This window comes from Myotis davidii, unplaced genomic scaffold (genome assembly GCF_000327345.1).
Source record: "Myotis davidii unplaced genomic scaffold, ASM32734v1 scaffold359, whole genome shotgun sequence".
Classification (NCBI taxonomy): Eukaryota; Metazoa; Chordata; class Mammalia; order Chiroptera; family Vespertilionidae; genus Myotis; species Myotis davidii.
Genome location: NW_006290460.1, coordinates 712,088 through 722,948, shown reverse-complemented (window position 1 = coordinate 722,948; position 10,861 = coordinate 712,088). Strand labels below are relative to the sequence as shown.

The 10,861-nt window shown below is 43.7% G+C and overlaps 1 pseudogene; it reads right to left on the bottom strand.

Annotated features, from left to right (window-relative positions):
• The window catches only part of LOC102773353, an 8,594-nt pseudogene extending 6,515 nt beyond the window's left edge, over positions 1 to 2,079 (bottom strand).
• Between the last annotated feature and the right edge of the window lie 8,782 nt (positions 2,080 to 10,861).

Below are 10,861 nucleotides of genomic sequence, written 5' to 3'. Positions count from 1 at the left end.
ATCAGTGCTCTTTATTTTTTAGAACTCTACTAAAGCCTAATATGCGTACACAAAAATGTATACAGTCTAAGTGTACAGTTTTCTTTTCACAAAAAAACAAACCAACAACACAAAATAAATACACTGTCACAAAATAAGCATTACCAAGCATCCCAGAAGCTCCTCGCTCCCAGGCTCCCTTCAAGTCACTACGGTAACCATGCAGAAACTCCATTTCTTTAACATGACCCTTTCTCCTTTCTCCCTTCCTTAATCATTAAATCCTTAGGACATCAGATTCTAGTCATCATCAAACTGTATGCACCCCTATGTTCATAGCAGTACAATTTACAATAGCTAAGATCTGGAATCAGCCCAAGTGCCCAGCAGTAGATGAAGGGATAAAAAGCTGTGGTGTGTTTACACAGTGGAATACTGTGCAGCTGTAAAAAGAAGGAACTCTTACCCTTTGAGACAGCATGGAGGGACCTGCAGACTATTATGCTAAGTGAAATAAGCCAGTCGGAGAAAGACAAATACCACATGATCTCACTTATTTGTGGAATCTTATGAACAAAATGAATTGACCAGCAAAATAAGACCCAAGGCATGGAAGCATGGAACCGACCAGCTGACATATCTCTAGGGGCTGGGGGGAGTGAGAGAGAAGGGGATGAGAAGAGATAAACCAAAGAACTTATATACTTATATGCATAGCTCATGGACACAGACAATAGTGTGGTGAAGGCCTGGGAAGTTAGAGGCTAGGTGGAGGGGGTGAAAAGGGGAAGGGGGAATGAGGAACATCTGTAATACTGTCAATAATAATAATATGTGTGTGTATGTATATGTATATATATATAAAGAACAAAGCCTCAGGCCTATTGACCACACAAACAGAGCTTTGTTCAAGCTAAAGATAATATCTTTCCTTCAGTTGGGTTTCAGCACCAGGCCCATGAAAATGGACAGCCCTATGGACCACATCCTCATGAAAAGAGGCATAACAACTCCATGGCTGACATTAGGACCTGATATAATGATCAACTACTCCTCACCCACGACCCCATAATTTTTTTTTCTGAATCATTTATTGATTTACAGCGTGGCAATAGCATTTATTGTGCTTCTCTCATTAAGGAATCTGATCATCCCCTTTGAAATACCTACTATTTTGCCTGCTGTCACTTTATTTTATGTAGTCATTCTGATTAAACAACTGAATTGCTTTTTTTTAATTTTTATTTTTCAATCACAGTTACTGTCAATATTATTTTGTACTCGTTTCAGTTGCACAGTACAGTGGCTATACAATTATGTACTTCACAACCTGCTGGGTATTTCCAGTCCCCCAAACTCCATGCCCTCTGGCAACCACTAGTCTGCTCGCTGTTCTATGAGTCTGTTTCAGTTTTGTTTATTGATTTTGTTCTTTAGATTCCACATATAAGTAAAATCACATGGTATTTGTTTTTCTCTGACTGATTTATTTCACTGAGCATAATACCTTTTAGGTCCATCCATGCTGTTGCACATGGTAAGATTTCATTATTCTTATTGCCAGAGTAATATTCCGTTGTATATATGTACCACAGCTTTTTTATCCACTTGTCTGAAGATGGGCACTTGGGTTGCTTCCATATCCGGCTATTGTAAATAACACTGTAATGAACATAGACATGTATATATTCTTTCAAATTAATGTTATGGGTTTCTTTGGATAAATCACCTGAAGTGAAGTTTCTGGGTCATAATAGTCACTATGATTAGAGATTTTTCTCCTACATAACCCATCCCCGGGAAGCCACTGGGGAGTCAGGTTTTTTTTTGTGTGTGTGTATGTGTGCTTTTTATTTAAGGGGGGAAGGGAGAGGGAGAGAGAGATAGAAACATCAACGATGAGAGAGAATCACTGATTGGCTGCCTCCTGCATGTCCCTCACTGGGGATTGAATCTGCAACCCGGACATGTGCCCTTGACCGGAAGTGAACCCAGGACCCTTCAGTCCACAGTCCAGTGCTCTAGCCACTGAGCCAAACTAGTCAGGATGAGCCAGGTCTTTGAGTACTTGCTTACCTGTGACTCCAGGCTTGGTGCCATTTCCTCAACTTATAAACCTTTATTTTCCTGGGTACTGTAAACTCCTGTTCACCTTTGATTGGGCTTTGATGTGCGCAGGCAAATAAACACCTTTGGCCCAGTAACACTGAAACCTGGAAGATTTCAACCTAGGAAGCCACAGATGTACTATAGAGAATGAGGGGAAAGAGGCAGGCAGGGAAGTGCCAGGTAGACCCCTGTAGGCCCTGTCTTAGTTCTCCTCACTTCCTCGGAGTACCAGAAGGAACAAAGGATCTGTGATTGCCCACAAGGAGCAGAAAGCTCTACCTGTGCCCCTGGAGTGCCCATTCCCGGGATCCCTTTGCTTTGTAAGGTACAACATTCAGTAATGTAAGAGGAGGAAGTGACTACTTTCTGAGATACATTCATTTTATTCAAAAAAACAAAATTTGAAGATCTATGTAAAACAAAAATCTTTCATGGCCAAAAGCTCTTCTGCATGAAAGGGTTTATTGAGCCTAATGCTAGCCAGACAATGACCAGGTGCTGGAGCATGCTTGCAGTATGAACCACCAGCAACAGTGCTAGATGGGAAAGACAAACATATACATGCTCATTGTGAGAAACATGCTCACCTGTCCAAACTCAAATAATGGCCTCAGAGACAGGAAGTACAGTGAAAGCGAAACTTTTAATGGAGGTCTTGCAAGATGAGATGTCTGCTAGGTAGACACACCCAGGGCAGTTACAACAAGCAATTTATCCCTAGTGTGTGAGTCCCTCCCCTGGTTCCTCATTGGCTGATTACTGTGGGGTGCACATTCTTTCCTGGTTAGGGCACGTGTGTGAGGCAACCAATTGATGTATCTCTCTCACATCAATGTTTTTCTCTGTCTGTCACTCCCCTCCCTTCCATTCTCTCTCAAATTCAATAGAAAAATATCCTCAGGTGAGGATTAACAATAATAACAAAAAGAATGTGCATTAGCTGTCTTGACTGGTTTGGCTCAGTGGATAGAGTGTCGGCCTGTGGACTGAGGGGTACTGGGTTAGAATCCAGTCAAGGGCATATCCCCAGTGGAGGGTGTGCAGGAGGCAGCTGATCGATGTTCCTCTCTCATGGATGTTTCTAGCTCTCTGTCCCTCTCCTTTCCTAGCTGTAAAAAACTCAATAAAAAATATATTTTTTAAAAAGAATGTGCATTAGCTACAAATAAAAGGGGTGAGAGTATGTTAATTGGGAATAAATCTGGGATAGGTACAGAGTCCAAAAGGATTAAGTGTTTGTTCCTTTGGACTGGTTGTGGATAAGTCTGAAAAGTTCATGCATGAGCAAGAAGCAGAAGTGCTTCAGAGTTGCTGGCACCTGGCTATTCTCTCTTGAAAATCATGGAAATAGTCACCTGGAAGTTAATTCAAAGTTTCAACACAGATTTAGGAATGTAAGCTATCTTTTGTTGATTTGCCCTGCAGTTGCTGATTGACCTCTTATTTCTTTTTCCACAGTCTGGCCTGATGTAATTTAATTCAGTTCATCTCAGAATTTTCTCCTTATTATCTAGTTGGCTTTATTAAATAACTAGAGGCCCGGTGCATGGATTTGTGCACTGGTGGGGTCCCTGGCCTGCACCCTCTCACAATCTGGGACCCATCGGGGGATGTTGGAAAGCTGGTTTTGGATGATTTCCGCAGGCCAGGCTGAGAAATCCATTCACTGGGCCTCTAGTATGCATATAAGATCTTTGGTTAATCTCTTCCCACTCTCCCTCCTGCCGCCTTCCCTCTAAGATTCATCACTCTGTTCCATGTTTCCATGCCTGTGGTTTCCCTCCTGCATTGAGCATCTGCTTCCTGGTGGTCAGTGCGCGTCATAGCTACAAGTTGGCTGGTTGGCTGGTCGCTTAGACTTTTATATATATACTAGAGGCCTGGTGCACAAAATTCGTGCAAGAGTAGGCCTTCCCCCTGCTGCAGGCACCGGTTTTCCTCTGGGACCTGGGCTTCCCTCGCAGCCCAGGCTTTGTCCAGAAGGTCATCTGGAAGGACGTCCAGCCTAATTAGCATATTATGCTTTTATTATTATTATAGATAGATTCCTGAATCAGGCAGCAAATACTCTCAGAGGTCATACAAAATGGAAGCTCTTTATAGACAGAAAGATAGGGCAAGCTAGCAGTTAACAAAAGAAAAGGAAGGATTACTTTAGACCAGGTCCTGGAGTAAGGGAGCAGCAGAGGTCTTTATCATGTAGATTGCCTCTTCTCCCCCTGAATGGGGGAGAGGGAGGGAGAGGGCCCACAAGACATTACCTCCTCTGAGCTTACCAGAAAATTCCATGCTGGTAATTAACTTCTGGGAAGGGTTAAAAATGCAGTTAGGTTAGATATTAAATCTAGGTTTGGTATCTTGGACTTTAGCACAACTGATGCCTTTTAGGACTTGTGATTTTCTCTTGCATAAGTTAGAAAATGTTCCAATGTAAGGTAGTACACCTCATAATTTAAAAAATGCCTTTGCCTTTTCACACAGCAAGACCATCTCTAGAAATCTCTCCCACAGAAACAAAATTACCAATACTAAAATGTAAACTATAAAGATTTTACCATGGCATTGATTTTAATACCAAAAACAATGTTAAGAAATGGAAACAATCTGAATAAAGCCCACCAATAGGAAAATGGATAAATAAAATATGGTACAGTGGGGCCATGGTACGTTCAGAGACCCAGCTCGTTAAGGATCTTGTTAAAGAGCTCATTAACTCAAATTACTCTGTCAAATCAATGCAAAAATTGGTCGAGAGACAGCTGGTATCTCAAAAAACTCATTAGTCGGGACACTCCTAAGTCAAGGCCCCACTATACCTATATGAAATGGATTTTTAAAAATGTGTTAGATTTCTACTTGTTGTCAGTTTAGGGCAGTGGTCGGCAAACTGCAGCTCGTGAGCCACATGCGGCTCTTTGGCCCCTTGAGTGTGGCTCTTCCACAAAATATCACCTTCGGGCGTGCATGTACAGTGTGATTGAAACTTCATGGCCCATGCCCAGAAGTCGGTATTTTGTGGAAGAGCCACACTCAAGGGGACATCAGTGATGAGAATCATTGATTGGCTGCCTCCTGCATGTCCACTACTGGTGTTTGAGCCTGCAACCCCAGACATGTACCCTTGACCGGAATCAAACCTGGGACCCTTTGGTCCCCAGGTTGACCCTCTATCTACTGAGCCAAACTAGCTAGAGCAATACTGATTTCTTTCAGGTGATAGTGGAGGAGATTAAGTTGCCTTTTAATCTGTTTATACAGATTCAGCCTGATGGTGTTTGAGATTCTCTGAGCCCTGTACTCAGAGATGAGGGGAGTAAGGAGAGTGGAGCTTTCTCTGAAAGATGTCTGTGTCCCGTTGAAACCAAAATGTGGGTTTTTGAGTCTGAGTTCATTGTCTCGCGAAATTGAAGAATGAAGTCCTGGACAAAAATAGTTAGTGGAACTGAAGTGTATTGAGAGAAGCCAGTCCTGGAAAAGGTGCAGCTGGGGTTGCAGGAGCAGCCCAGTGTCCAGAGCTTCCTTTCCCTGTTACAGTCGGGAGCAGTTCAGCACCCAAGCTAGTGAAAGTCTGTTAATCCCTGTGTGGAGTCCCACATGGCCATAAGCCACGTGGGTGATGGGGGATGTGCTCCCCCACAACAGGAATCCATCAGGAACATCAGATATCCATTGTGCGCTGCACGGGGAGTGGGGGTAGAGAAGAGGAAGTGTGCCCGCTTTTTTATGTTCCTGATTGGTCCTTTCAAAGAATTTTGCCTTAGCAACGTCCTTGGGATTGGTTTATACGTCTTACTGCCTTGTGATTGGTTACCTGCACACTGTCTGTCTTAGCAATATCCACACATTTAAAAGTTCATGCCTTGTGTGCCCACCGTTACTTTCCCACCCAGTTGGGAGTGTCTCAGTAACTCCGCCTAGTTGGGTTCCTGGGTTTTACTTTCCCTTCCCATGGTCCTGCCCCTATCTACCTAGCTTCCTTCTGTCTCACCATTTTATGGTTTTGCCAGTAGAAAGCATGCTCTTTCATGGGATCTCAAGGGAAGCATTCAGGGACCCTTATGGGAGATTGTGGCATGGTAAGATAGCTTTGTGGCACCAGATGCAAAACAAAAGCAGTGGAAATAGAAGGCTGCCCCCCGAGGAGAGCTGCTGGGTTCCCAATGCCTCATCTCCATCTGTGTGCTCCCCGCCCCCACCCCTCCACCCCCCGCCGCTGTGGAAAAAGTTCAGCCTTGTCTTCATTAAGCCCAAAACAGTGTTCAAGGCCCTAAGATCTGTACCATTGATTCTAAAGCCTTTAGCACCACCCGGCTAGCTAGTTTCTTTGGCTGTGCCTTAGCTGGGGCCCATGTTAGGAGACTGTGGTGGCCACTGGGCCGCAGGTGACTGCTAGTCCCACATGGCTGCTATGGAGAGAAGGCACTAATGAATGAATGAACGGCGTGAGCCTGTGTTACCCTGCAGGTGAGAGAGTTCTTTGTTAGCTGGGATTATATTATCTTTGGTTTGGGAAGGACCAGGTGCTTTTTCAAAAAACCCAATCAATTTTCAAGCTTTTGCAGGCGACTGATGGGTCCATGCCCCGACCAATCCATTCTTTCCACAGGCTAAACCGACAGACCTCTGTAGTCCCATGCGGGTCCTACTATGCATGTGGTATCTCTCCCTTCATTGTTCCTTCCCTTCCCGCAGGGATCTGTGGGGAACTGACTGGTGATTCCCTTGGGAGTGTGTGCAGCTGTCACTTCCAGATGAAGCCAGCAGGCTTCTGTTCCCTAGATTATTATGCTTAGTCATGTCTGTGTCCCTTTTCTCTCTTTATTAATATCTACCTACACTAACAGTGGGACAGCCTCTGCTGGAAGACATGACCTTCCTTACATTTATTCTCTGACACCCGTCAGCCACCATCTTTTATCCCAAGGTCCGTTGCACTAATAAACCAGAATCCTGAGTTTCCCTTTGACAACAGACATGATAGGTAGCCTTGAGTTAATCACTCTGGGGCTAAGCTATGCATCTGTAAATTGAGGATTAGGATACTATTTTCATATCTGTCTAAAGGCAAAGAAGTGAACAGGTAGTCCTTCCAATTTAAAGTTTTATTATGCCCAACTTTATTTTTCTGCTTTTCTCTTGTCATCTTTCTGGTGTTCCTATCTTTTATATACAGGGCGTTCTAGATATCCCATTATTACCTGAAATTGAGATGTACAGAACTAAGCTCAGTAGTGCATGCTAGAAACCATTATCCATGAAGTTTCTAACTAGAGAGAAGAAATAAGGGTGACTTGCATGTTTTATGTCTCTATGTTCCTGACAACTAAGATAAGGACCCAACGATAAGATCTCATAAAGGAAAGGAACAGGTTCAGGTGTGCACATGTCAACTTCAAGGCAATCACCTGATATCCATTTCAAAGTCAATTCCATCTAAGTATTTACAACCTACCATACAGATACGAGTTTTGGATAAACATCATCAGAGAGGTGGTTAAAACCATGGGAGCAGATGAGCTTCTTTAGGGAAAGTGTGGTGAGTAGAAGACCAAGTGCAAAGGTGATTGTGCTTGGACTTTAAAGGTGAATAGATACAGTGAAGGAGCCTGAGGAGCAACTGCCAGGGAGGCGATAGAAGACTGAAAGAGCTTGGTGTCCCCGGGCCAGGAAAGGAGAAAGGCTATGTGGTGGTGGTGGGTGGGAGGGGAGGCTTGGCCAATAGGGCCAAATCCAACATGGAAACACAGCAATTAAAGCTTAAAAAACACCCATTGGTTCTGGAATTAGAAGGTCACTGGTGATTTTAGGAAAAGCAGTTTCACTACAGAGCACATTTTAGTTGGTTCAAAAATAAGGGCAGGGAGAAAAAGGCTGGATTAGAAGACATGAACAGAGATGTCAGTTGCTACAAAGGGGTCCTTTTTATTTTTTAATGAGAACTTTTTGGACTTACCTGCTGGCTTAAAGGAAAGAACTACAACAAGTGAAGATAAAATGGATCAAGTAGGTTTTTGAAGGAGTGAGGTCCTGGGGGTCATGGTATAGGTGAAAGAGAAAACTTTTTCTCTTGTGATAAAACGTGTCTTAGTTTGGGTTAAGAAGCAGACAATAAGATGTAATTGATCTGTAAGAGATTTATTGGGAAAAATATTTTTCAAGGCTAATGAGGAGGGGGCAAGAGAAAGCAAGGAGACTCTTGACAATGCAATGGAGCTCTGACATCTGTGAAGAAAGGGGGATCAGGAAGGAAGCATTTCAGCAGTAGCACAGTTCCAAGGAAGTTTGGGGTAGGCCTACGGAGGGCCAGGTCTCTAGGTAAAGAGTCTCATGTCCCACAGGAATGGGCCTGCTACTATCCTCTCAGCCCTCTGTCACAGGCTGGGGAGGCATGTGGGAAACCTGGACTCAAAACAATTGCAGGCCTGGACCTCTAGGGGCAGCAGCTGTAGTCCTCGGAGATGATGCCATTGCACCAGGAAATCTGGACAGTGCGTTTTCATGGTAAAACACTGATGCATGTGGCTGTATTTGGATGTCAAGAAATGAAGAGAACCAGAAAATAAGGGAATTTCTAGCTGGTGGCCTCTATCTTTTAAGTAAGAAGCATTATGGCCTGTTTGGTGGCTAGAATGAGAGAAGAGAAGAGAATTGGGGAAAGGACTTTTGTGATGAATGTTGGGAAGAGCAGAAACGGAAAGAAGAGAAATGATGATGTGCCACACAAGGTCTTACAGAGAATGGAACGGTAATGGACTGTGTGTGCAGTGGCACTGATGAGGCATATATGTGTTTTTCTCCATAAGGATGTAGTAAGAGTAGAAGAATTGGATTTTATCCAATCCCAGGGATTCCCTTACCCCCTACTCCCACCCCCTCTCACTTTGCTTTCTCCCACCTCCCTAATCTATCACCAATGAATTTCTTGTAACCCCCTTACACCTCCTCCTTTGATTGTAATGGATAAAATAAGGTGCAAAACTGTCATTCTCTGGAGCATTTTCTTAATCTGTTGAGATTTTGCTTCTCAGTAATTGTCAGTTTGGCTCAAATAAACTCACAAAAATTCTCTACAGGTTTAAATATTTCTTTGCCAGAAGCCAATCCCAGCATGTCATACTTGCAAGAGTTTCATCAAAAGGTTGATGGAACTTGGAGACTCAACAAGGGCTGAGTCACATATGTTGTCACCTGTTGGGAATGGCTGAGGGCATTTCCCCAAACCTGAAAAGGGATGATTGTTTGCTGCCAGACAGCTCAGGGCATCTTCATCTACATGTTATTGCCTCCTACAGGCAAAACACCTGAACAGCCATAGGCAATTCCCACAAATCTGACAATGGATATATGAAACCTGACCCTTTGTAGTGTAGATCTCTGCCTCACCTCAGGACAATTTGTGTTAATAAAAAGCATGGGGTCCTGAGACAGGGAGATCTTAGCTCCTTTTAGCTAAACTCCTCTAACCCCCAAATACCTTTAAAAATTATACTTCGTCTCTGGACTCTTCAAGTTACACACGGCCCCTTCTCCAGATTTCCTGAACCCTTCTAGATGCTGAACAAGAACCCTGGCATTTCTTATGTCGACATAGCTTAATAATAGCAATATCTATGATGCAAGGGAGACTATGATGTGGGTATAAGAGAGGATGGGAGCTGGGGCTGTATACATCGAGAAAGCCTGTGTGGATGTGGCTTTGGGTTGGGACTCCTAGAGTGTAATTGTGACAGATTTATCTTCAATGTCTAATATGCATCAGGCACCACCCCTTCTCCCCTTCTTAAATCTCCCTCTTCAGGGCCATGATCTCGGCTGACTGGTGACCACCTCATGCCCACATTGCTAATAAACTGCTCACTCTTTAAATCTACTATCTCATTTGTCCAATTCAAACACAGTTGGGTAAAGAATGTTGCTCATATATTCCAGAAGCTTTAGGGGACCTCTTTCCTATATCCAAAGCATAACTGGTGCTACTACATTTTGAATTGTTTTGCACATTTGCATAATGCCTTATTGCTCCAAAGCATTTTTCTCCACTAGATGGTGATAACTTTGTAGGCAGAAAATTACACATACCTAGTAGTGTCAGTGCACTGTCATAGCTACTCACTTCGTTTTCTTACCTGCCAGTGAGTCTGTAAATCACAGTCAAGGTCTGGGTTTGGAGTGGGAGGGAGTTAGCCCTGCTATGTGATCTTATCTACCTCAATCCTGAATGTTGATTCTTGTCTTTGTCTGTTCAGGTACCATAACAAAAATAACATATAGTGGGAGGTTTATAAGCAATAGAAATCTATTTCTTACACTTCTGAAGGCTGGGAAGTCCAAGATCAAGGCACGGGCTGACAGTGTCAGGTGAGGGCCTGCTTCCTGGTTCACAGATGGCTGCATTTCCCGTGTCCTCATGTGGCAGAAGGGGCACGGGGGCTCTCTGGGTCTCATTTATAAGGGCACTAATCTCATTCAGGAGGGTACTATCTTCTGTCCTAATTCCTCCCAAAAGCACCACCTCTGTGAGGCAGGAGAGATAGATGCTAAGGCAGAGAGCAGGTTATTATCATACTCAGGCAGTCCTGAAACCAGTCAAGGCAAGATTATCAGTAGTTAAACCTCAGTGACAGGAGGGAGCTTGAAACCCTGTATGCTAATCCCAATACCAGGGGAGGGGGACTTGGAAGCTTGCAACAAGAAGATATATAATCCTTAAACCCCAGTGGGCAGGGCACTCAGATTGGCTGAGTTGCTCACTTGAGTTTTATGTCCAGTGCAT